Source organism: Pinus tabuliformis, chromosome 3_2, assembly GCF_031772625.1.
Source record: "Pinus tabuliformis cultivar Carrire ecotype Pingquan chromosome 3_2, CPIR1, whole genome shotgun sequence".
Taxonomy (NCBI): domain Eukaryota; kingdom Viridiplantae; phylum Streptophyta; class Pinopsida; order Pinales; family Pinaceae; genus Pinus; species Pinus tabuliformis.
This window is the reverse complement of record NC_142302.1, coordinates 348,085,300-348,112,129: the sequence shown is the minus strand read 5'-3', so window position 1 is coordinate 348,112,129 and position 26,830 is coordinate 348,085,300.

The window sequence follows — 26,830 nt, the reverse complement described above, 5'->3', positions numbered from 1 at the left end:
AGGCCTTAAAACAACTTTGCATGGCATTGGGGCATGAGAGCAATTGCTTCAAGGAATTTATGCTCAAATTTGCAATAATTGATGACTTATCAAGATGTATTTATCAAAAATTATCTCTATGAACATTCACCCATTCATACATGGCCCGTGACATGATGCAACGTTATAAATATCACAAATTTCGTTAATTTGTATAGAAAAGCAGTAAATTTTAGACTTGTATAGCGAAAATCCCAACACCATTCATGTGACAAAGTAAATAACAAGAATAAGCATGAAAAGAGCACTTACACGTGCAAAAGAGTATATCCAAACATCAACTTATGCCAATAATGAAGCTCCTAGACAAGAGAGAGATATCCAAACATCAAAATTCATCCATAACATCCAAACTCGTCCTCCAAAAGAGATAACAAAAATATTGCAAGAGAAAATAACCCAATCCAAGTGATCATGATCAAAATGAATCATCTCACTTCTATTTATACACTCTCTAATGAATTCAATTTAGCTAATTAGGCCTGATTTAGCCCCTAAAATAAAATAATGTGCATAATAACAAAACTTTTGGTGACAAGCCCACCAAATAGCTCAATAATGTAAATATAAGCCTCTCAAGAGGGTCAAATTACCAACCAAGTGAGCTATTGGGCCTTTGAAGAGACCCGATGAAGTCTAGGGGGTGCCATAATGAAGAAATCGACTCCAAACATTGTGGACAAGGTGTTGGCCCCTTATTATCCAATTAAGAGCCTTTGGTGCTCCCAAGTGGGTGTGGGGGCACAAGGACATCCTCATGGGTATCCAAATGAATCAAATATGCATGTAGACCATCTGTAAGGGCTAAATTAATGAGATAATCCCTCCCTATATAGCAGGAGGCATCCTGGAACATTTTCCAAGTGTATGGTCCAACTGTGGAGCCAACAAGGCATTGTGGACCAGGTGCCTCATCCTCATCCAAAAGGTGAAACACGAGCAACCAATGAACGTTGTTGGGGATCCATGAAGTAATATATGCTATGATGGAGGCCCATGGATCTCAACACTCACCCTACAAGTGCCAATGTGGCGCTCTGGAGGGCAAGGACCCTGTACAAGGAGACCAATCCCTAAATGAAGGCCCACTTGCAATCCTGCATAATATCCAATGCGTCCCCTTCCTTTCCATTACAAAAATAATTAAAATAATCTAGTAATAATGCTTACAAATTATGGGATATATGGGGCACTTCATGGTGGCATGCCCTTCCATAGTGGGCTTTGGCATGTACAAGTGTCTCCAAGCTTAATAAGGGGTTAACCAAGGAACCTATTAGGTGGTTTCAACCTCTAAAAGGGGGTGGGGGTCATGTCCATAGTACATCCTTTAAGAGGTAGGTGGCAAGTGATATAATAATGGAATGGAGTGGGGGATCAAGGGAATCATCCATACCACATTTCAAGGTGCATTGGTAGCTATAATAAGGGAAGCCCACACCTGGGTATATGAGTGCAAGAGGGAGAAAATTGTGGTACTTGAGTTACCCCGACCTTTTTTTTCCACCCTTCTTCACATGCCTTTTTCCTTTTATTGATTATTCTTCATAACTACTCGGGGCTTCAGGTATGGAGATGTTATCCAGGAAATTCCTTCTATGGATAGAAGTGATCCCTCTAGCCCAATGTATGGGTCTAGTAATAACCGTGACAAAACAAGCAAACTTCCCTAACCTAAATCATAATGACAAATGAGAAAGGGAGATGGCCTACCTCCTATGCACTCGACCTTTGATGATGGTCCCAATCCCTTAGCTCCCAGGCTCGCTCCTTGCTATTCCTTTTGTCTGAATACCTACAAGAGAGATCAAAAGACAACAACGAGAGAGATCATAGCATATGCATTCCAATGTAAGTTATATAACAGACCAAGGAGTATTGTACTAAGCAAACTATCATAGACAAGATTATGGGAAGTAAAACATGCATTGTATTAATGATTAAATCAAAGAGGGAAGCATACAATCGGTGCCTTGTTGTTGAAGGCCTCCTTCAGGATGGTTCCAAGTCCAAGACAAACTTAGCAAGCTCTCCTTTCCTCTCTCACCAAAGTGGCAGAATCTAAGCACAATCAAGTAGAAAAATGGCAACCAACAATGAGCAACCATTTAGGGATGGAAGGGACTTGATTTATAGGAAATCCACAAAAGAGGGAGGGAGGTCCACATCTCAAGGGGAAGATCCCTAAATTTAGGATCAAGGGCTCAAAATGGGAGAGCTCGAACATATCTCTATCCAACAACATCCAACTTGTTGTTCTCAAAGATTCTAGTAGGCGAAGCTTCTCCTCCACTTTAGGAAAGACTTCCATAAGAGGTTCAACACGGGTTTTCATATCAAAAGCCGCATTGACAGCGCTAGGTCAATATGTTGCAACAGGCCATCAACAAGGGCCAACCGTAGTGCAAAGTGCGTCGATCCTGAAAACTAGGGTTTCAGGCAAATTTCTCCAGAATTCTCTTAGGGCAGCTCTTCTTATATTCTTCAAGGATGTTTATGTATGTGTTTCATAGTGAGTACACTTCATTGTTTTTGTCACTTTGTGACATGGATGACACAAAGTGCGACACTTAGGATATGAGACTGGGAGTGCAACAAAATATTGTATAACAGATGCCCCCTAAAGCATGAAGGCAGAAAAAGAGGTGATGGCTAAAATGATTTACAAGTCAAGGCAAGGACCTGAAAAAACAATGTCAGGAGACTTGTAAATCAAGCATTAGACAATATACATAGATGACATCTCTGATACAGATATGCCTAATGATACATCTATGAATAGGCATATAACAATACACGAATCCACGACATGGGCGCAACCATCTGACTAAAAAGGATCATGTTCATGGATCCACAACATGGACCCAACCATCTTATTAAAAAGGATCATGTCTATGGATCCATGGCATGAACGCAACCATCCGTATGAAAAGGACCATGTATACAATCATGAATACTCAATAACCCCTCGCAACCTGGATATTAACATTTGAAATCTAGGGTTTTCATCTCTATCCCGACCAAAATACTAATCTAACCATGTGAATAGATTTGTTGACGTCGAACATGGTAAAAACAACCTGATTACTGGTCAATAATGTAAATCGTTAATAGGCGCGAGAGAAACCATCAATAATGATGATGGCCCTCAAGGTACACCAGTACAATCTGCAAGTGTGAATATGTGAGCTGAAGTCGAACACTTGCCGAATCATTCGATCGAAGGCCAATGATGTAAGCCGTCATCGAACCCAAAGAACTTTCCATTGAGGCATGCAAGCTCCAAGGTAGTGAAAGGGAGTTTCTAGATCATCTTCCTAGATAATGAGTTGAAGTCGACAGGAAGTGATCCATCGAAGGAGGGCCATAATGTTTCCCACATCATTGACACGAAACATAGGATATCTCAAAATGATAGGAGTGATTCAGGATTGTTGCAAAGAGGGTCACATAGGTATAGGAAGTTTGACTTTGCAAATAGGATTTCTCTTGAACATATTGACGACACGACTCCGGAGTTTGGCAACGTTTGACTCAAAATGGGATTAGAGGTCATGGTGATAACTGTGGTGATCGAATCAGAGTCAAACAGATTTCCCAAACCTAGGAAGGCAAGTGGCAAAGAGAGGATATTCCAAACTCGACACGAGAAACAAATAAGTGTCATTTTCAAGAGCGACATGTTGCCTTTACTCAAAATACAAGGGATGTTCACTTTCATTTTCCCCCCGCTATTTCTAGCGAGTACCTCTTTATTTTTAGACAAGCTTGAAGAGGATACCATATGCTTGTCGTATAAGTTCATCCTTCAGATGAATCGATCCTAGTAAGTTTAAGAGTCCTAGGAAGAAGAAATTCGGTCTTGTCATGGTGAAAAGTCCTGCGTCGTTTAAGTTTTACGAGTCTGACGGAGGGGTAAATTGACATCTTTTTCATATTTAGAGAGTTTGAAAAAGAGGCAAAAAGGAAACTCTATAGGTCCCTTTTCGTAAATAGCCTCTCGAATCCAAAAAGGTAGAAAACAACATTCAAGAGAACCTCTTAGCCACGTGTGACCAAGGTATTCCTTTTTTGTACAATATTCTATCTCATTCCGGAAAAGGGTTAAACTTATACTAAGTAGACATCATTTCATTTACTTTTACGAGTTCAAAAGACAAGTGCTCGACAATATTTTCATATTTTTGGAGTCTGAAAAGCGCTAAAGGAGGACTCCACCTGGAGGAACGGGTGGTATAAAAGGATAACAACTGGTTCCGGTTATGATAGAACTTCTCAGAACGTGTAAAGGTCAAGAGGTTGGCTAATAAGACCCCTCATTGCAGATGTTCCTCGGTCAAGGGTAAAACAACCAAGTGAAAAAATATATCGGCCAAAGAGATGATGACGATGGAAAGGAAAAAAGCAAGGGTCTTCTAGCAAAAACAGGCTGAGAGAAACGACAATCACAAGAGGTAAAATATGAATGGTTTAGTGGTTTTATATTGCCGAGGGGATACATCGATAGGGGGACCAGTAAGTTTATTAAAGCCCAGGTAATTGATCAATTCTGCGAGTTACCTCTCCCCCTGGTCGAGAGTTCGTTTACTCACCCTAAAGACAATTTGAGTTTTCGATCTCAATGGATGAATGTCCGTATCGATCTTGATACCCCTCCCTCTCGATTGAGAACCATTTCTATTCTTGCCACCTCACAACAAAAAACTTTACGGATTTATTAAGGAGGAGATGGATTATGAGCCTTCCCCATACCAGAGTCAACCGATATATTTGGAGCTGGATGAGGAGTAGGAGGATGATGAGTCACTTTACCAGGGCCACAGACACACAGGGGAGACACAAGCCATTCACCTTTTTACAGAAGCCTTGAGCCTCTCTCCTTTAGCCTTTCAACTTATTACATTTACACAAGCTTGAAACATGGGAAACTATGCTTGAGTATTCTTGAAGATAGTTTTAGTTTTTCACAAGCGTGAAACATGAGAAAAAACTATGCTTGGATTTGGTTTCATTTTTACACAAGATTGAAACGGAAACAAACTATGCTTGAATTTGGTTTCATTTTTACACAAGCTTGAAACAACGATAAACTATGCTTGATATGAGTTTGCATGCCCACAACATAATGAATCAATTCAAGGTACATGCCCCCCAAGATTCATTTCATTCACCTAAGCAGACAACTGGTTACTAACAGGTGGATGGAATGAAGGTTCACTTACAAGATCAAGTGAAAGACTCAACTGGGATTTTACGAGATATAATCAAAGAATCGAATTGGAAGGGGATTTGTTTCATTTTTTAATGAGCTTAACAAAGGAAATGAACCATGCTCATGGGAACTTGTTTCATTTTTTAATTAGGTTGACATAGTAAAAGAATTATCCTCATGGGGACCTATTTCATTTTTTAATGAGGTTGACATAGTAAAAGAACTATCCTCATGGGGACTTATTTCATTTTTTAACGAGGTTGACATAGTAAAAGAACTATCCTCATGACACCTATTTCATTTTTTAACGAGGTTGACATAGTAAAATAACTATCCTCATGGGGACCTATTTCATTTTTTAACGAGGTTGACATAGTAAAAGAACTATCCTCATGACACCTATTTCATTTTTTAACGAGGTTGACATAGTAAAAGAACTATCCTCATGACACTTATTTCATTTTTTAACGAGGTTGACATAGTAAAAGAACTATCCTCATGGGAACCTATTTCACTTTTTAACGAGGTTGACATAGTAAAATAACTATCCTCATGGGAACCTATTTCATTTTTTAATGAGGTTGACATAGTAAAATAACTATCCTCATAGGGACCTATTTTATTTTTTTAACGAGTTTGACATAGTAAAAGAACTATCCTCATGGGAACCTATTTCATTTTTTAATGAGGTTGACATAGTAAAAGAACTATCCTTATGACACCTATTTCATTTTTTAATGAGGTTGACACAGTGAAAGAACTATCCTCATGGGGACCTATTTCATTTTTCAACGAGGTTGACATAGTAAAAGAACTATCCTCATGGGAACTTATTTCATTTTTTAACGAGGTTGACACAGTAAAAGAACTATGCTCATGGGGACCTATTTCATTTTTTAACGAGTTTGACATAGTAAAAGAACTATCCTCATGGGAACCTTGATCATGGCCCATAAGAGACCGCTTCCAAGAGGTTCTCATCAGACGGGAGAACAATGCTCTGGAAGGGGTTCCAATCAAGGGATTTAATGGAAACATTAGTTTCAAATGCCTCCAGTACATGATGTACTACATCATTGACTAGATCATCAGTAGACGTGGGCACAGAATAGGTGGCCACACAATTAACCTGTTGCGGGGGTGATACCACTTGCATAGATGGACCATTTAGGGAATATGGTTGATTGGGAGTTGAATTAGGACCAACGAACGAAAGCTTATCAATGGCCACAATTCTTCCTTCATGCGGGAAACATATGACATGAAAGAGAGAAGAGACAAGAGCTCCCATGACATAAACATAGTCACGACCAAGCAGTAGATTAAAATCTAAAGGGCCTTAGACAATAATAACATCGAGATAGATAATTTTTTCTCCCAAAGTAATAGGCAACTTAGGAAGGATCCCTAACGGTTGATTGGTTCCTCTGTTAAAATCTAACAAATTCTGGGTAACGGGAATAAGGTGCGAAAAACCTAAAGCTTGCTAAGAAGTGGAGGACATAATACTAATAGATGTTCCTTCATCTATAATTGTGCTAGGTACAACTATATTATAAGCCTACATCATGATCTAAAAGGGCACATAAGAAGGAAGACGATATCCTTCCAATCAACTCCAATCAAAGGAAACGACCATACTACTTGGAGGGGGTGCCATGGGAATGGGAGAACTACCCCCTTGCATTATGGGAATAGGAGGATCACCCCCCTGTACCGTGGGAATGGGAGGATTTCCCTCCAACTCATTGGAACTTGATGAAACAAGAAGAACATGAGCAGTATTAACTTCACTCCCTACAGGATGGATATGCTTGACTAAAAGCGGAATCGGGTCAACCATTTTCTCGACCAATGGTTTGTCGGGAACAAACTCACGGGTTTAGCTCTAGAGAGAGTGGGATTGACCATAGATTAGTTCTGATCAATCATTTGATCAACTAGTGGAGGATCAAGGGAAATCTTCCGATAACCAATCAGAAGACGAGGTTGAGAAGCGGTCAGGTTATCCAAGACTTTTTAGGCTTCATCCATATGAGGACAAAGGTGAATAGGATGATTACCTTTGCATAACCTACATGGAAATTTAACTTTTCCCTTTTTCCCATGGGCTTTACTACCACTAGTTGAAGGTTTATCACCAGCATGATCTCTAGAGGATGAGAATAAAGGTTGATGGGAACCTATGGAACACACTTCTAAGGCCTTGGGAATACCATGAAAATCTCTAAGAAGGTGATAACCCTTACAAAGCATGTAAGGGAATTTCACTTTTTGGGGTTGATTAGAAGATTTTTCAAAATCAGTTGCATCGGTAGCAATGACTGCTTGGTTGGCCTTTTTCTTATTTTTCTTCTTATTATTTTTCCTTTTCTTCTTCTTCTTATTCACCTAGTTACTAGCTTACAGGCTTTCACCAGACGAAGAGGAAGAATATAGAATGAGTGAAGAAGGTAAAGGGTCAACTTTAAGATCAACCGAAGGTTGATACTGCTCATGTAGAGGAGAGCCTGGTTGAGGAGCAATTTGGACATTCAGAATAATAGGGGTTGAAAATAACCAAACTGACAAACCAATGGTAAACCCAGGAAGGGACAACATTTCCATATAGGGAGCACCAACATTTCCAAAAGAAGGAAAAGTACTAGGATTCCCGTCAGAGGGGTTTCCTTGGTTGGTAGACTTAGGTATTGTTTCCATTAGTTTCAACCCAAGATCTAATAAGGAGTATTTCCACAAGAAGGATATTTTTTCCGTGGTCAATTAATTTATTTTAGAACTTAACAAAAATAAAACAAAAAGGGGTAATCTAAGCAACAAGTTTTACCAAGTATCCGTGAATTGCAATATACACCTTGGCGAAACCAAGGACTTAACGTACGGTGGCCAATCTCCCCGAATGTTGTGTTCGATGTGTCACGTATACAAGGCGGTTGACTCGGTTACCTGTGGCTAAAGGATAGCAACCTAGTAGGGTCTCCAAATATACACAGATGTTGTGGATCCATATACATGATCCTTTTTAGTCGAATGGTCGCATCCATGTCGTGGATCCATGCACATGATCCTTTCTAGTCGGATGGTTGTGCCCATGTCGTGGATTCATGTATTGTTATATGCCTATTCAAAGATGTATCATTAGGCATGTCTGTATCAAAGATGTCATATATGTATATTGTATCGTGATTGATTTGTAGGTCTCCTGACAATGTTTTTTCTGGATCCTTGCCTTGACTTGTAAAGCATTTTAGCCATCACCTCTTGTTATGCCTTCATGCTTTAGGGGGCATCTGTTATACAATATTTTGTCGCACTCCGAGTCTCATATCCTAAGTGTTGCACTTTGTGTCTTCCATGTCGCAAGTGTCGCAAAGTGGTGAAAATTGTGAAGTGTACTCACTATGAAACACATATAGAAACATCCCTGAAGAATAGAAGAAGAACTTCCCTAAAAGAATTCTGGAGAAATTTTCCTGAAACCCTAATTTTCAGGACCAACGCACTTTGTACTATTGCTGGCCTATGTTGATGACTTGTTGGAGCATATTGACCTAGCTCTAATAGCGTGGCTTTTGATATGAAAACCCTCGCTGAACCTCTTTTAGCAGTATTTCCTAAAGTGGAGGAGAAGCTTCACTTGCTAGAATCTTCGAGAACAATGAGTTGGATGTTGTTAGATAGAGACATGGTTGAGCTCTCCCATTTTGAGCCCTTGATCCTACCTTAGGGATCTTCCCCTTGAGATGTGGACCTTCCTCCCTCTTTTGTGGATCCTTAACTCCCTCTCCTTTCTTATAAATCAAGTCCCTTCCATCCCCATATGGTTGGTCATCGTTGGTTGCCATTCTTCTCCTCGATTGTGCTTAGATGATGCCATTTTGGTGAGAGAAGAAAGGAGATCTTGTTAAGTTTGGCTTGGACTTGGAACCATCCTGAAGGAGGCCTTCAACATCAAGGCATCGGTTGTATGCTTCCCTCTTTGATTTAATCATTGATACAAAGCATGTTTTACTTCCCATAAACTTGTCTATGATGGTTTTCTTAGTACAATACTCCTTGATTTTTTGTATAAATTACATTGGAATGCATATGCTATGATCTCTCTTATTGTTGTCTTTTGATCTCTCTTGCAGGTATTCGAATGTAAGGAATAATGAGGAGCGAGCCTGGGAGATAGGGGATTGGGACCATCATCAAAGGTCGAGCATGCAGGAGAGAGGTAGGCCATCTCCCTTTCTCATTTTTCATTATGATTTAGGTTAGGGAAAGTTTGTTATCCAAGAAATCCCTTCTACGGATAGAAGCAATCCCTCTAGCCCAATGTGTGGGTCTAGTAATAATCGTAACAAAATAAGAAAACTTCCCTAACCTAAATCAGAATGACAAATGAGAAAGGGAGATGGCCTACCTCTCTTCTATGTGATCAACCTTTGATGATGGTCCCAATCCCTTAGCTCCCAGGCTCACTCCTCGCTATTCCTTATGTTCGAATACTTGCAAGAGAGATCAAAAGAAAACAACAAGAGAGATCATAGCATATGCATTCCAATGTAAGTTATACAATAGATCAAGGAGTATTGTACTAAGAAAACTATCATAAACAAGCTTATGGGAAATAAAACATGCCTGTATTAATGATAAAATCAAAGAGGGAAGCATACAACTGGTGCCTTGATGTTGAAGGCCTCCTTCGGGATGGTTCCAAGTCCAAGCCAAACTTAACAAGCTCTCCTTTCCTCTCTCACCAAAATGGAAACATCTAAGCACAATCGAGCAGAAGAATGGAAACCAACAATGAGCAACCATTTAGGGATGGAAGGGACTTGATTTATAGGAAGGGAGAGGGAGTTAGGTATCCACAAAATAGGGAGGAAGGTCCACATATCAAGGGGAAGATCCCTAAAGGTAGGATAAAGGGTTAAAAATGGGAGAACTCGACCATATCTCTATCCAACAACATCCAGCTCAATGTTCTTGAAGATTCTAGCAGGTAAAGCTTCTCCTCCACTTTAGGGAAGACTGCTAGAAAAGGTTTAGCATGGGTATTCATATCAAAAGTCGCGTTGGTAGTGCTAGGTCAATATGTTGCAATAGGCCATAAACACTGGCCAACAGTAGTGCAAAGCGCACTGGTCCTAGAAATGAGGGTTTTAGGAAAATTTCTCCAGAATTCTCTCAGGGCATATTTTCTTCTATTCTTTAGGGATGTTTCTATATGTGTTTCATAGTGAGTACACTTCACAGTTTTCTTCACTTTGCGACACTTTTGACGTGGATGACATAAAGTGCGATACTTAGGATATGAGACTTGGAGTGCGACAAAATACTGCATAACATGAGAGCATGATGTGTACTATATATCAGTAGATACCCCTTTGAGGTGGGAAAATGCATTGCCCACCAGGGGTTGGGACAATCATGGGTTCCTTAATGATGGAGGGGGCTCATATAGGGCCCATAGAAACTAGGGTGATGGCCATGAATAAGATTTTGAGCTCATGTTCAGCTTTTTCCCATGTGCTACATTTGTATGTCCCAACCATCTTTTGCATTTTGTGGTACATTTCCTATTGAAAGTGGCCAAATTATGCTTTTTTACTTTATTTTTAGCTACATAGACCTTCGGGGCATCGTTCCAAGACCGACCCAAGATATGGACAAGGGGATGGGAAGGCTAACCCTATGTGGACCCAAATGCAAAAAGGGATGAACGAGGCTCAAATGAGTGGAAAGGGAGTAATGTGGATGGTGTCAGGAAACATAACTGAAGTCAAGATTTCCCATGTAGTGCCAACCATAGAGCTAATGGCTAATAAAGGAGATCCCACGGGACTAGGATACAAGGGTAACCACGAAATCGAGAAATGAAGATAAGAATACAAACCTAACCCACTCTTTCCACTGAATCCCCCCACCAATTCATGCCCAAGAGTTCCCATGACAAGTAAGTAAAACTACTCAACCTATACCAAGGAAAATCTGTACCTTTGGGGTCGAGAGGCCCACGCTCAAACATACATTCTTAACATATGGGTGAGGAACCACATGGCTAGCTCAGGTGGTGGAGAAAATGGCACATCAAGTTATCTGGGGGTTGCAATGGTCTACTGGCTGCTAGCTTAGGACCATCTAGGAGAAAAAATTTCTCCCATATGCACTGCCCACAAGTGGTGGGTAACATCTGGCTCGAACTGGGACATGAGCTCTCGGAAAAGTGTATGAAACTACTTGAACGGGAGGTCATGAGAACACCAACAATCTCTTGGTTACCACAGACCTATTACCTGTACATATCAAATACCCACCACACATGGCGACATGTTATTATGTTGTCTTATGATCACCCATGCTTAGTATTAGGTCGTAAAATCAATAAAAAAGTAAAAATATGCAAATTTAATCTAAATGCAGCTAATCTACCATGAGAAATATCATGTGATGTTAGATCTAATTAAAATATCAGCATGCAATGCATCCTACCCTACCAAGCATATAGTAAGGCTAATACTAAGTGCAATCATAAAGCCATTGCAACCAACATATCATCATATTACTATACATGCACTTGCTAGTATGATTACTCATGAAATAAAACCCTAAGCGAATGCAGACATAATCACATGTAGGGTGAAGCTGGTGCGAGGTGGGAAAACACGATCTTGATTTGAGGTAAAAGGAAGCCCTAGGAGAAGGAGAATAGGTCCATATATAAATGCAAGGCTTTCCCTCTAAGTACACAATGGTGGAATGAAATATCACTCTCAAGAACTCCCTATAACAATCATTTTTTTTATAACATTATGCTTTGTAGATGCCACAAGGTCGCGATGAGAGGGAACGAAGGGTGAGGGAAGGAAGGAGTGAAAAAAATAGGTTGCTCACAGTAATGGTCACATTGGAGAGGGGAGGTTATGGAGTGATCATAATCTTGAGGATATGTCAAAGGAGATAAAGTATATTCAATGAGGGGTTCTTCCTTGACACCTTACTCAAAAGGGGTAAAGGCTCATGGTCACTTGAGGTCATACAAAAAGGGGCGAGGGAATCACTTGTGGAAGACTTAAGATGATGAACAAGAGGTTGAGGTAAAGGGGAGGGTGAAGCATTATATTTAATGGGTTTTCCCTCCTCAAAATCATAATGTAAATGCTCAAGTGATTTGAATATAGAATCATATGGAGGATAGGTGGGAGCCTTATTGATTTCATCATTATTAGTATCAAATATTGAGTCTTCCCTAAAAGGAGAATTAATTACTTCAAACTACCCTTCTTTATGTAAGAGAAAATAATAATTATCCTTCCCAAGGGTATCTATGGATATGTCATCATAAATAATGCTCGAGAAAAAATGGAAGACCAATCTCGATCTCATCCTCCTTGTCGGTGTCATAAATGGGAACACAATCAAATTGAGGACCAAAAATTTCCCACTTCTCCCTTTCAATGTGGATGTCATCTCCAATGTCATCTTCCAAGGGGCTAATGTGATCACCTTCCTCAAGGTTCTCAAAATGAGAACCATTGGGAGTAATATGCTTGAGAAAGGTAAGGTTAATCTCAACTTCATTTTCCATAGACTCATTTTTCCCTACACACATGTTGTCATAATCATCCCTTTCATTGTGTGGACCCAACGATGACTCACCCCCCTGCTTATCACTTAGATTATCAAGGTTATCTCCCACCTCTTCAGCGAGACCTTCCTTTAGGGATTTATCATAGGTAATGGAAGGAGGGCTCTCATAAGAAATTAAAGGGGAACTTGAGACTTCACCCTTTAAGACATATTCCTCCTTGATATTTTCACCAAGATCCTTTTCAAAATTACTCGTCCCATTGCCTAGCTCGTTACACAATATTTTGTCACGCCTCCTGCACTTCCCCGTGACATACCCTGAAGTGCCTGAAACATGATCATTATACAGTATATTCATCCATGTATACAACTCAGATCCCTCCTTTAACTTTTCTTGGGAAATATTTGGAGCTTTCCCTGAAGAAATGGCTCTTGAAACCTTAAAATGAGGGTCATTCCCTTATGAAGCTCAAAACTGTGATGATCACCTATTGCGTCGTGTTAAGCCAGCGATGGCATCGCTATGTTCCCTTTCATACTCATGATGGTCTAAAAAATGAAGTTTTCCCAAAGAGGATGAGAAGCTTCGTGATCTAGAAGCTTCTAGAGTGGCGAGCTGGAGGTGGTTTCGCATAGATGAGGTCGAATCCTCTTAATTTGACCTCTTGGTCTCATCCCTATGAGCTACCTCCTTGATATGTGGGCCTAATCCTATCTTTGGAGGAGTCCTAACTCCCTCTCCCAGCCTATAAATTCCTCCTCTCCCATTCCCAAATGGTTGATCTATGTCCATTTGCACCCCTATGCTGAGCTTGTGCTTAGAGGCTATTCATTAGACTTGGAGAAGGAGTGTTTGGAGAGTTTCTTGGATTGGACTTGGATTACCACTCAAGGAGAGCCTTTCAACATCAAGGCTATGGTTGTAAGCTTCCCTTCAAGGAGAGCCTTTCAATATTGCGGGTTTTCTAGTTACAGTAGCAATGATCGCTACTTTACTCCTGAGAGGTGTGATGATTACAGAAAATTAAGAAATTTAGGGTTTTCTCTCTTGTTTCAGTTCTAGTCACCTTCTCCCTGTGATTTACTAGTGTATTCTTCATTGACTCTATCATTGTCTGATTGCAATTGTCTTTTAACTTGGCTTGAGTGTCCTTGAAGTTTGATTAGCCTTTTAGGGTTCTAGGTCTTCTAGGTCAACCTTCATCCACTCGTTGGTCTTCCCATCAAAAATCAGAGATCAATTTCTTGTGTTAAAGAGTCTTTGTGTGTTCAAACATACTTTGCAGATCACTTTTTGGTTCTTATGCCTTAAGTTGTTTTCATTAGTGGATATTGTGAAAGTTACTTAAGCTTCATTTGACGAACGATAGATTACAAATTGATTGTCTCATTGGAATCAAAAGGAAGTGTTTGCTTTGAAGTTTTTGTGTTTCGAAGTAAAAGTGAAAGTGTTATTCTTTTCATAGTTTTCAAAGCATTTTGAGTTGCATTCAAATCATTGATGTGAAAGAGATTTTCATATTTGTTGGCTTGCTTGCATTCTCTTTTACTTTGCACTAGATTACATTAGTTGCATTTTGAAAAAGAGAAAAAATCATCATTATATCTTAAGGAAATTTTGCTTTAAGATTTGTTTGAGTGATCTTCTTCCCTACATATATAGCTTTCATCGAATTGAAGGATTTCATTTTATCATCTAGTTTTCATTTTAGGAACAGGTAACATCGTTAAGGCCTTGAAATTGAGACATAATTACAAGATCAACTTTAAATTTTATCAATTAACCTAAGGAGCATTTGAAACATTAACGATCATATCTAGTGGTCTAGATTAGAGACATGTTTCGGCATCTTAAAAACTTAGCAGCTATTGTTCGATTTGGCAGTAGACAGTGCTAGCACAAACTTGTGCTCCCCGTATCGTCGTGTATATAAAGGGAGACCCCCATAGGTTGCAAACCTTTATCCGTAGGAAGCCAAGTCTTTAGCCCCATAAACGTGATACACCAAACACATCATTCGGGGAGATTACCTACACGTACGTTAAGTCCTTGGTAAATTTATTTGCTGAGGTGTATATTGCAGTTCACGGTTACTTGGTACTCATTTTACCTAGATTCACCTGAGCAGTCATTTGATCTTTTTGACTCTTTAATTTTGAAAAGATCATCGAGCACCTTATCCTTTCAAGCTCACAAAACTATTGAAAGCGACTAGAGTCACCTTTTCACCCTTTTCTCGACTCTTAAAAGATGAAAAAGAAATGTTTTTGTTTCTAAAATATAACTGCACACGATAAACATGTCGATCCCAAGCAATTGATTTTTATACCAAATTGATTAATTCCTTGTTAATTTCAAGATCGTTAAAGCCCTTAACGAAGTTTTTCCTTTCCTTTTTTGTGGTTGAGGGAAAGCCATCGTGGCTGAACCATTGAGTCCATCTCATAGTTCCCCTTCATTGTCTAATACTGAAGGGTCCTCCCAAGGAGTTCATTCGGAACTTCCTCAGTCGCTTGAGGATCAAGGTTTAGAACTTGGAATTATTTTGAGTATCCAACCTTTGTCTTCTCATCCGCCTCCATCAGATTCCTAGTCACCTCAAGAATCTGATCCGGATTCCTCTGATAATCCTCTTCAGACCCTCGAGAGTCCACAGACTCCTGAAAGTCCGCAAAGGCTAGTTGTCTATCCTCCAAACCTATTGTTCGATCCTGTTGTGATATCTCCTCATTGTACTTATAGTCTGTACGATCGACCTGGTATTCCTTTGGAGTTATCTCCTCGTACATCTCAAATTCCTCATCGCCAAATGTTTCCATCTATGGAGTCAGAAGGCAAGATCTCAGTCTCCTCTTCGGGTCATTACCCATACTCCTCACATAGATGATGAGCAGGGATATGAGTTCCCTCCAGAAGGCTTTCTTTATACATGAAGAGTCTCGTCTCTTTCCTATCTTGAGACTAGTGGACCCATGTTGCCGCATGGCTATACCACTTTAGCTCAGCTAGTTTCGGGCACTCCTAGTGCCTCATCATTATATCAGAACCCCATCTGGTCTTCCAATGATATGCCTACATCAGGTCTGTTCATCCTGAACACGACCTCTCGACCAATTGTGCAAACTGTAGTCACTTCAATTTCGGTTCAACCTACCATTTCATCTCAACCTGTTTCATTGTTTCAACCGATTCTTCTGATTCCACCGACTGTCTCAAGTCAGGTCTCGGTAAGTTCTTCAATCCCTCCAAAGAGTGGACAGACTGTGTCACCGCTTGGGGGGCAAGATCCAAATATTCCTCTCATGTCAAGCGAAACCACTGTGATTGGATTACAAAATCACATGGTTGGACTGAATCAACCTTTTAATGGCGCAATTCCTAACCCTGCTGGTCCATCTAGGTCAGGTAACATCCAATACCAGCAGCCATATATGGCTCAGGTCCCATTCCAACAGGCTTGTATCTCATATGGTTCAAAAGCCTTGGTTAACCCATCTTACATTCCTCAAGCTGGACCTTATGTTAAGCCTGGTCAAATCGCTATTCCTAGTGGGTATGGCCAGATACAATTCGGGAACTATCAATACCCTCATGGTATAACCCCAGGAACTGTCTAGCTACCCTTGCAGCAACAAGGACAACCTTTGTAGCAGAAAAAGAAACCTTCGCAACAGTAAGGGAAATCTTTGTAGCAGCAAGGGCAAGCATTGCGGTAGCAAGGACAACTGCTACAACAACAAGGGAAACCTTTGCCATAGTCGCAGCTGCTAGCCTCTACAATGTCCCAGGTTGAGGAGGAGATCGAAAGAGGTAACCTCGAACTACATTCAGTTCAGTAGCTAGCCCTACTGAACCAGAGAGGGATCTCTATGAGGATTTCTCAATGAATAATTGGAAAAGACATGGATTTTAGGCTAGATGTATAAATCTTGTTTGAGTATTTGAAAATTTAGGGTTTTTTACGTTTGCTAGACTAGGGAATGAGAGCAAGTAATTAGGTCAAGGTATCAAGTGTGCAGTAATAGGCATAAAGAGGAGCTAGATAACAATGTGTTGTGGTGAACTTAAGATTTAGTCAATGTAGTATAGGTATGAGAGTTTAAGAAATCATAATGAGCATGTATTAGCATGAATTCATTAATCTTAGAAGAAGAGAAACACAAACATGATTTTCCACATAAACAGAGCTTTGAATCTAAGAATTCTGCCTATATGACTGTAAGGAAAACCATAAGAAGAAATAAAATCATGTAAAGAGAGATTATTTCATCAATAAGAAACTGATATGAAAGGAAAATAACACCACAGACTCACTGAACAAGTATTCCTGAAAAATAGCTGCAACTGCTCCTTGATTAGCTGTATGAAAACATAAGGTACAAGTCTCTCCAAAAAAGTCCAACCCTTCTCTCTGAATGAGAAATGATACATATAGACTAAGATAAAACACTCCCCCACCTTCACGGGTTGAATCCCTAAGTGGTGGAATAGTTCCCAAGAATCTCTCAACCAACAAGAGAGAGTGAGAAGGTAAAAAATGAACTCTTCTCTTAGACTTTGATTTGAGTTTTGCTTCATTCATGAGGCCTAATTAAGCACAAAAAAAAGCTGTCATGCTAATTTATTACAGAATTACATCATCAAGACTTTAAAATATCAAAATTACATCAGAAAACCAAGATCTGGCGAAAATAAGCTGAGAAAGACTGCTACAAGCATAAGTGTAGCACACTCGGGCATAAGCGCAATGCCATCTTGTAGGAGGATTTTGGAAGCCTTTCTGAAGTCAAATTTGAAATATGAGAGAACGATCAACTACAATTTCTTGTCTAGTTTCCAGAACATCTTGAATTTTTTAAATGACCCATGGTAAGGCCTTCAAAAATTGATTCTCCCAAGGTGTCTCTACAAGCGCAGCGCCTGCTTCAAAACAGTGGCAGAAAGTGACTTTTTGACCCCTCATTTTCTCTCTATCTGTTTGCTGACAAGTTTGCAAACGTGGATAGATGAGATTATTAGGCCATTATATATCCAATTTTGGTGGGTTTTTGGCAAAAGGAGCTATGAGGAAAAAGCGCAGCACCAAGGCACTGTGCTTATAGCACTGTGTCAAAATTTCTGGGTTTTCTGCAAAAATAGGGCTCAAAGATGGAGAGATATCTATATAACCATAAATATTTTTGGAAACATGAGAGAGGTTTTTGTAGATAAGGATCCTGTGAAGAAAAATCTCTCTCCTTTTCTGAAAATTCATTTTCATTTTCTTGAAATACGTGCCACAAAATCATGACTAAAACAGGAAATTAACTTGAAATTTTTTTATTTTCTTGACATAGGTCTCCAAGAAAGTTGTATATATCCCAATCTATGGTACCTGTGAAAAAAATGAAGGAGGATTTTTCCCTCGTTATATTATTGCCACAAACGTCTTCCACTTTTGTCAATTTCATCTCCATTTGGTCAAAAACAGACTTTGAAGAAAAACCGTCCCTATGTGCCGCAAATGACCTCTTGATGAGTTTGTGAGGCACTGATCCCTTTGATGTTAGATGGATCAAATATTCAGACATGTCCTCCATTATTTTACTTCTTCTCGTGGGTATGTGTGGCCTCTACTTCTAAGATGAAACCCTACGGTTATAGGGGATTTGAGACAGTCTAGTAGATGTAGGGGAATGAAGGGGTTAGAGGCTTTATAAATTCTTGGGGAAATTTGGGGGGGTAGGGATAGGTGTTAGGGAGTGTAGGGAAATGGAATTCCTAGGAATGAGTGAGGGGAAGGGGTAGGAAAGTGCAAAACATAGTCCTAGCCTAGAAATTTGCAAAAATGCAGCATTGAGCTAGGGTTTATGGAAAATGAGGGGAAATGAAGGGAATGGGTATGGGAAATGGTTGGGAGGGGTATATAAGGTATGTGTGGGGGTCATGGAACATAAAAACTAGGATTTTTCTCACTGCAATGAAGCAAAATCATTTGGAGACCAAAAGTATAATGAAACCCTAGGAGAAGGATTCTCACTGCATTCTTCAAAATGAAGGATGCATAAGAGGTGCCAAATGTTTGCTTACTTACGAAGGAGATGCTTAAACCTGTGAATGTTGGAATGGAACCTGTTATCACCCCAAGAAACTTTCCGAGGTTGTATATCAAAGATGCTCGGGAACATTACAAACTCAACATAAAATGTTGGAAAAATGGTGGATGAATGAAAGAAATGCTGCATATTCAAGCCAGATAACCACTTCTACTATGCTTGACCCCAGACATGGGTGAACACCCCCAGACTACAAGGCTTTAGATCACCAATTACTCATAGTTTGAGGAAGATGTGATGATGGAGAAAATTGACCACACCAGCAGATGCACAGGACCTTGTGATAGCCAGCTGCAACCAATTAAAAGGTCTGTAAATCTGTTTCCTAATACACAGACAGGATGACAGCTCTTTGGCATTAAAATCACAGAAACCTGCATACAAATTCAATGATACATGCTAGATTCAAACACAGAGGTGGGATGACAACCCCTCTAATGCTAAAAATCAACAGCACATGAATAAATGCATAACAGGCACAGCTTGGAACAAAGAAGAAGAAGTGGACAGTGAGCAATTAATAGCAAAAGAAGCTTGCATTAGCTGAAAATGAAGACCAAACGCTGCAGGTATCACAGAAGTTACAGTCTCCAGAAATTGAAGCTTACAACAAAATAACATCCATCAGCCCATTACATTTTGTTTCTGGGTATATATAGAGGTTCTTTACAAAACTGCTCTGCTATGCTATGCGTGGAGGGGTCTTAATGGGCCACAAACCACATTTACAATCTGAAATGGGTCTCTGATACGATCTGATTGTCTTTAATGGACAAATCAGCATTTTCTGATGCTCTGCTGTCCTTCTCTGATCAGGTGGAGTACTGACTGATACAAACCCATAACTGATAAATGCTGCTATCTGCCCGAGGGTGTCCTTTTTGTCCTTCAGGTGTACACCGTTCTGAATGCAGCTGTTGAGGAATTAACACAGACAGTACCGGAACTGGTAGCCAACCACCTTCTTCCTTTGGAAACATAGAACAGTCTAAATGCGTGGATGGAATGGCGGAGGCATGAGTGGAAGGAGAATAAACATTAGCCGTTAGATTAAACAATCGAATGACGGAGATCTGTTTTGAAAGAGGAATCGGGAGAAGCGGGCGGCGAAAATCGTCAGCCGTCGGATCACGATCCGCGCAGATCCGACGTGATCGCAAGCGGAAGGTATGCGAATGTTAACGGCCGGGGGACAGGTACGATGGCAGTAAGCGGTTTCCCCACACCACCTATCGGGGCTCGACAGTTTTTGTATAACAGCGTGCGATCCAATACAAATATGCCATGTGACAGACTAAAACCGCCGCCCCTGCGGGTTAACGCGTGCAAGTCGCGCGATCGGGAGAAGCGTCCACCGTTGATCTCGCGATGGACGGCTAGATGATAAGGAAAGCGTGCGATGTTTAATAGACGCGGGAAAAAGGGTTATGACCGTTGGATCACGATGATCAACGACTACGGTTAAACGATGAGGAATAAATGGTTAAGGCGCGCGATCATATGTGTCATGACTTTAGCGCCTAGGGACTAAACACAGAATGGGTTTAAACATGGTTTAAATGGGTGAACGAGGTTTATAGTTGTTTAAACAAAAACGCCCGGGAACAACGAAAAGAAGGGTTTAGGCGCTTTAAACGAAAATGAAAGAGTTTTATGGAGAAACAGAGATAACAGGGAGTATGGGAGTGTAAAAGAAATGAAGGAGGAAGGAAGAAAAGACCGCTGCTAGCACCTTTCTCGGCACAAACCAACCACCAGTCCAGAATTCGACCCTTTAAGCAGTGAAGTTTAGAGCAGAGCTAACACTGGCTCCTTCTGGGGATGAGATCCTCCTGTGAGGTCTCAAGAACCTGTGGACCAATGCCTTCATACAAAACTCAGCTTTAAAAACTGTGCCTAGTATCCATTGGGCATGGAGTCAAATTAAGCCTACTCCTAAAACCTGTAAAAGAAACTGTTTACAATCATTAAGGCTAGAGGACCTTAGACAACATAATTATTTAAAAATTGGCCAACTGATGGGTCCTCAAAATTGTTTCTCCTGCTTTCGGCCCCTTCATCATACAGCTGCAAAACAAGATTTATTTGATCCTCTACCTCAAAGAGTTTAGGAGATTTGACCTTGATGGGTAGATAGGGATCAAATTTCATTTCCCTTCTGTGTGCTCTCCTCCTTGGATGTTCTTCATGGGAGCCTTTGTACACCTGCTGAATAACCATATCTATTGTGTACTTCTCTGTGTCTTCTGTGACCTGCACAATAAATATGAATGGTGTACTAATGTGTTCATGTGTGGAGGACACAGAGACATTATCTACACTTGAATCTTTGTTTGAACAATCCTCATCCAAGGAGGAATTCCAAGACTGCATATCCTCTTTCTCTGTCTCCTGGCAAGCTGCCATTTCAATATGTGTGGAGGCCACCTGAGTAGGTTTCAGAATATCAAGACTGAGATGATCAGCTTCAGCCTTGAGAGTAGAGCTATTTCCTGCCTCAGTATTCAAGGGGCAACTTGGAGGGATTGTTTTTTGAGCAGACAGAGAAACAAAAGATGATGGAGAGCTTTCCTCTCCCTTCTTGATCACTGGTCCGGGAACAAAAGCAGGTTGGCTAATTTGCAGATCTGCATAGCCATGTGAAGGTGAGCTGGCTTTGAGCACAGGTTCTTGGAGGATGAAGGTGCCTTCTGCTGATTGCTGCTGCTGAAAAGCTTGTTGTTCTGCAGCTACAACAAACTGACCAACAGTGCCTCTTGATAATGCTTTTTCATATGCAGCTCTGGTTAGGAAAGTAGCACCTTCCAAACCGTGGACCTCCTCCTCTTCTTCAAACAACTCTTCTTCCATGGTTGAATTCTGCAAAAGGGTCTTGACCCATTTATCTTCATTTTTAACTTTATTTCTTTGCAAAATATGCATCTGCTCCTGTGTTGCTCTACATGGATTTGGAGCTGGAAGAGAAATGGAACAAGGAGCTCCTGCTTCCTTAAAATACTGCTTAGCTTTTAACTTTGAAACTTCAAAGGCCAAAAACTCAATCATCCTAGCCAATTCATCGATCTCAGGCTCTGAGGATGATGAGGATTCACCTCCCTGTCTTCTCCTTTCAGCATCATTACCTTTGAGTCTTTCTGCAGCAACAATGTTTGATTCTACTTCAAAGGCTGCAGTTTGCATATTAGCCAAAGAAGTGCATTTTATTTCTCTTAACAACAGGCAGAACTGAGAATCGAAAGCATTAGCATAAGTAATCATAGCAGAAGTAGGGGTAGGTTTTATTTCACATGGTATTCTGCTGTACATTTGGTTGAATCTGCTGTTGAAATTGGACAGCAGCTCACCGTCTTCTCTCTACAAGTTCCCAAATTCATCATGATAAAAGAGAAAATCTTTATTATTCCCCCAGTGCTTTAGGAAAACATCATCTAGGGCCTCAATATCTGCTATAGACCTAGGGGGTAAATTTCTGAACCATTTTCTAGCTTCCCCATCTAGGCTTTGAACAAAAACCCTCATCCAGACATCCTCTTCATTAATATCTAGATTATCAGCATAACAATAAAAATATTCGAGGTGCTCTTCTGCTGATACTCCTTCTGCACCAGTAAACTTAGGCATAAATTCTTGATAATCTCTTGCAGGCATGGGATTTAAAGGAACAGGTAGAACGAGAGGTCCATACCTAGCAACAACTATTCATTCTATCTTTGTGAGGGCTTGCTGGCCTGCCATGACTGAGGTATACGAAAGGGATACTGGTGGACTGAGTGGAATGGATCAATGAAAAGAATGATAGAAACCGAGGAATATGATGGACAACATGGATGCTTGCTTCAACTGAGGACCGAAAGGGAAATGAATAACAAGGAGCTGTATGAATCTCTAAAGGTATTTCTACACTAGGAGAGATACATAAAAATTCCAAGGCTTACCTGATCCTGATGCTCCTTTCTGCAAAGTCTTTCTTCTACTTAACGATCTTCTCAGAATCAGGCACTGGTCCACCTGATGGTTTCTAAGGATTTATGCGAGCATGCCTCACCAACTGCGCCAGAACTGCAATGTGGAGTCGCCCAATGATGGTCTTCCTCCAGTGGAGATGCCAGATAGATGATTACAACCATAAACTGCGTTCAAACCTTGTCTATCATCAAAGCTTGAAACTGTGTCGTTCTCCAAGGGAAGCTGAGCTTCAATTCTCCTCTCCCCGGCAATGGCGCCAATTAATGTTATCACCCCAAGAAACTCTCCTAGGTTGTATATCAGAGATGCTCGGGAACATTACAAACTCAATAAAATGTTGGAAAAATAGTGGATGAATGAAAGAAATGTTGCATATTCAAGCCAGATAACCACTTCTACTATGCTTGACCCCAGACATGGGTGAACACCCCCAGACTACAAGGCTTTAGACCACCAATTACTCACAGTTTGAGGAAGATGTGATGAGGGAGAAAACTGACCACACCAGCAGATGCATAAGACCCTGTGATGGCCAGCTGCAACCAGTTAAAAGGTCTGTAAATCTGTTTCCTAATACACAGACAGGATGATAGCTCTTTGGCATTAAAATAACAGAAACCTGCATACAAATTCAATGATACATGCTAGATTCAAACACAGAGGTGGGATGATAACCCCTCTAATGCTAAAAATCAACAACACATTAATAAATGCATAACAGGCACATCCTGGAACAAAGAAGAAGAAGTGGACAATGAGCAATTAACAACAAAAGAAGCTTGCATTAGCTGAAAATGAAGACCAGACACTGCAAGTATCACAGTAGTTACAGTCTCCAGAAGTTGAAGCTTACAACAAAATAACATCCATCAACCTATTACATTTTGTTTCTGGGTATATATAGAGGTTCTTTACAAAATTGCTCTGCTATGCTATGCATGGAGGGGTCTTAATGGGCCACAACCACATTTACAATCTAAAATGGGTCTTTGATATGATCTGATTGTCTTTAATGGACAAATCGGCCTTTTCTGATGCTCTTGTCTCCTTCTCTGATCAGGTGGAGTACTGACTGATACAAACCCATAATTGATAAATGTTGCTATTTGCCCGAGGGTGTCCTTTTTGTCCTTCGGGTGTACACCGTTTTGAATGCAGCTGTTGAGGAATTAACATAGACAGTACTGCAACTAGTAGCCGGTCACCTTCTTCCTTTGGAAACATAGAACAATCTAAAGGCGTGGATGGAATGGCGGAGGCACGGGTGGAAGGAGAATAAACATTAGTCGTTAGATTAAACAATCGAACGACGGAGATCTGTTTTGAAAGAGGAATCTGGAGAAGCGGGCGGAGACAATCATCAGCCATCGGATTACGATCTGCGCAGATCCGACGATGATCGCAAGCGGAAGGTATGCGAAGGTTAATGGCCAGGGGATAGGTACGGTGGCGGTAAGCGGTTTCCCCGCACCGCTTATCGGGGCTCGGCGGTTTCCGTATAACAACGTGCGATCCAATACAAATACGCCACGTGGCAGACTAAAATCGCCGCCCCTGCGGGTTAATGCGCGCGCAAGTCGCGCGATTGGGGGAAGCGTCCACCGTTGAACTCGTTATGGATGGCCAGATGATAAGGAAAGCATGCGATGTTTAACAAACACGGGAAAAAGGGTTATGACCGTTGGATCGCGATGATCAACGGCTACGGTTAAACGATGAGGAATAAATGGTTAAGGCATGCGGTCATATGTGTTATGACTTTAGCGCCTAGGGACTAAACACAGAATGGGTTTAAACAGGGTTTAAATGGGTGATCGGGGTTTATAGTTGTTTAAACAAAAACGCCCGGGAACAACGAAAAGAAGGGTTTAGGCGCTTTAAATGAAAATGAAAGAGTTTTATGGAGAAACAGAGATAACAGGGAGTATGGGAGTGTAAAAGAAATGAAGGAGGAAGGAAGCAAAGACCGCTGCCAACACCTTTCTCAACACAAACCAACCACCAGTCCTGAATTTGACCCTTTAAGCAGTGAAGTTTATAGCAGAGCTAACAGAACCCTTTTGATGCTTTGAATGGTCCTTTGTAGCTTCAAAGTTGATTTTTTCTTTGGTAGTGGCATGACATCATATGTCCTTTTGAGAAATGATGAGACGAGGTAGTGTACTGCAACATTGTCTTATTTGAAATAAAACATTACCTTTACCTTTATTTTGCTTTCCCTAAGCTACTAACTCCCTTTACCTATTGACTCACATGATGGACATGTTTTTGTTTTGACATATGGTATCATGATGACACATGGAGTGAAACCCTAGACCATAACCTAAAATGAGGATTTTAACCATTTCATGACCCAAGACACTTAAATGAAGATATGATACCTCGAAGAAGACAATGACCATGATAAGTGATGAAGACCATGAGTAAGAGAAGGGATCAATAGTGACCTAGACATAACAACCAGTGACCAAATTTTATTTTGAAATCTAATGAAATGATAAAATTTGACCTCGAGACCCTAACAAAATCTGGTAAGAGCATATTTGATCACTGGTGACTGACATGACTGGCAGGCACTAACAACAACAACCTTTGCATCCACAAAATTAGTTTGTGCAGCAGTCCTCCCAACCTTTGTCCTCGCAAGGCCAACCTTTACAGCAGCAAGGTCAACCTTTACAATAGCAAAGTCAGCCTTTGCAACAACAAGGTCAGCCTTGGAAACAACAAGCCTTATATGCGTATCAACAAGGTCAGCCTTTGTAAGGTCAAGGTCAATCCCTGCATCACCAAGGTCAATATCCTTATGTCCAGGGGTGTTATGAAACTAGCTCACAAAAAGATAGAAAATAAAGATCATCGCCTTAGAAATCAGCTTCTTCGAGGGGGCAACCTCCTTTACATTACACAAATGAACAATTCTTGGATGATACAAATGACCAAAACCTCCATTCTATATATAGGAGTCTAAGGGGTCACAATATAATCAAAGTCGTCATAACAATAATAATATAAGGGCACAACAATAATAATAGTGGGCTTCTATGGGGCACAATAATAACAATATGGGGACAATAGGGCACAACAATAACAATAAGGGCTACAATGACAATAGTAATGGGGGAATCACTAGTATTATATGGACCTAACATGCCCCTCCCCTTCAAAATTTTGTTGTCCTCAACGCTCGAGTAGTTCTAGATTATTCTGTATAAAATTCTCATCCTCCCATGTGGAATCTTCAGTGGATAAGTTCTTCCACTTGACAAGATACTCCGAAATTGATCGGTTTCATAGCTGTCGAGTTCTTGTTTATGTGACTGCTTCAGGTTCCAATATGATTTTTCCTTCCTCATCAAGTTCTGGCAATATTGTTTGAACTGGGAGCTTATCACCAATAACCTTCTTTAAGCATGAAACATGGAAAACTAGGTGCACTCGAGACGCTGCAGAAAGCTCCAATTTGTATGCCATAGTACCAATCTTTTGCAACACCTTGTACGGACCATAATACTTTGGTGATAATTTATTATCCTTCTTAGCTTGCTTGAGTGACATGTGTTTATATGGTTGTAGCCGTAGAAATACCCAGTCACCTATATCAAAACTTCTTTCGCTGCGATGTTGATCTGCTTGTTGTTTCATTCTATTCTGTGCCAAAGTTAGGTTATCCTTTAAGAGTTGGAGAACTTGTTGTTGATGCTTGATGTGATCTTCCACTGCTTGAACCTTAGAATTTTCTCTTAAATATAATGTGATGGACGGTGGGTTATATCCATAAAGTGCCATAAATGGGGTCATTTTTGCTACAATATGGAAGGACGTGTTATACCACCATTCAGCCAAAGGCAACCATTTGACCCATTGTGTCTGTTTATCAAACACAAAGCAATGAATATATCCTTCCAAACATTTGTTTACTATCTTAGTTTTCCCATC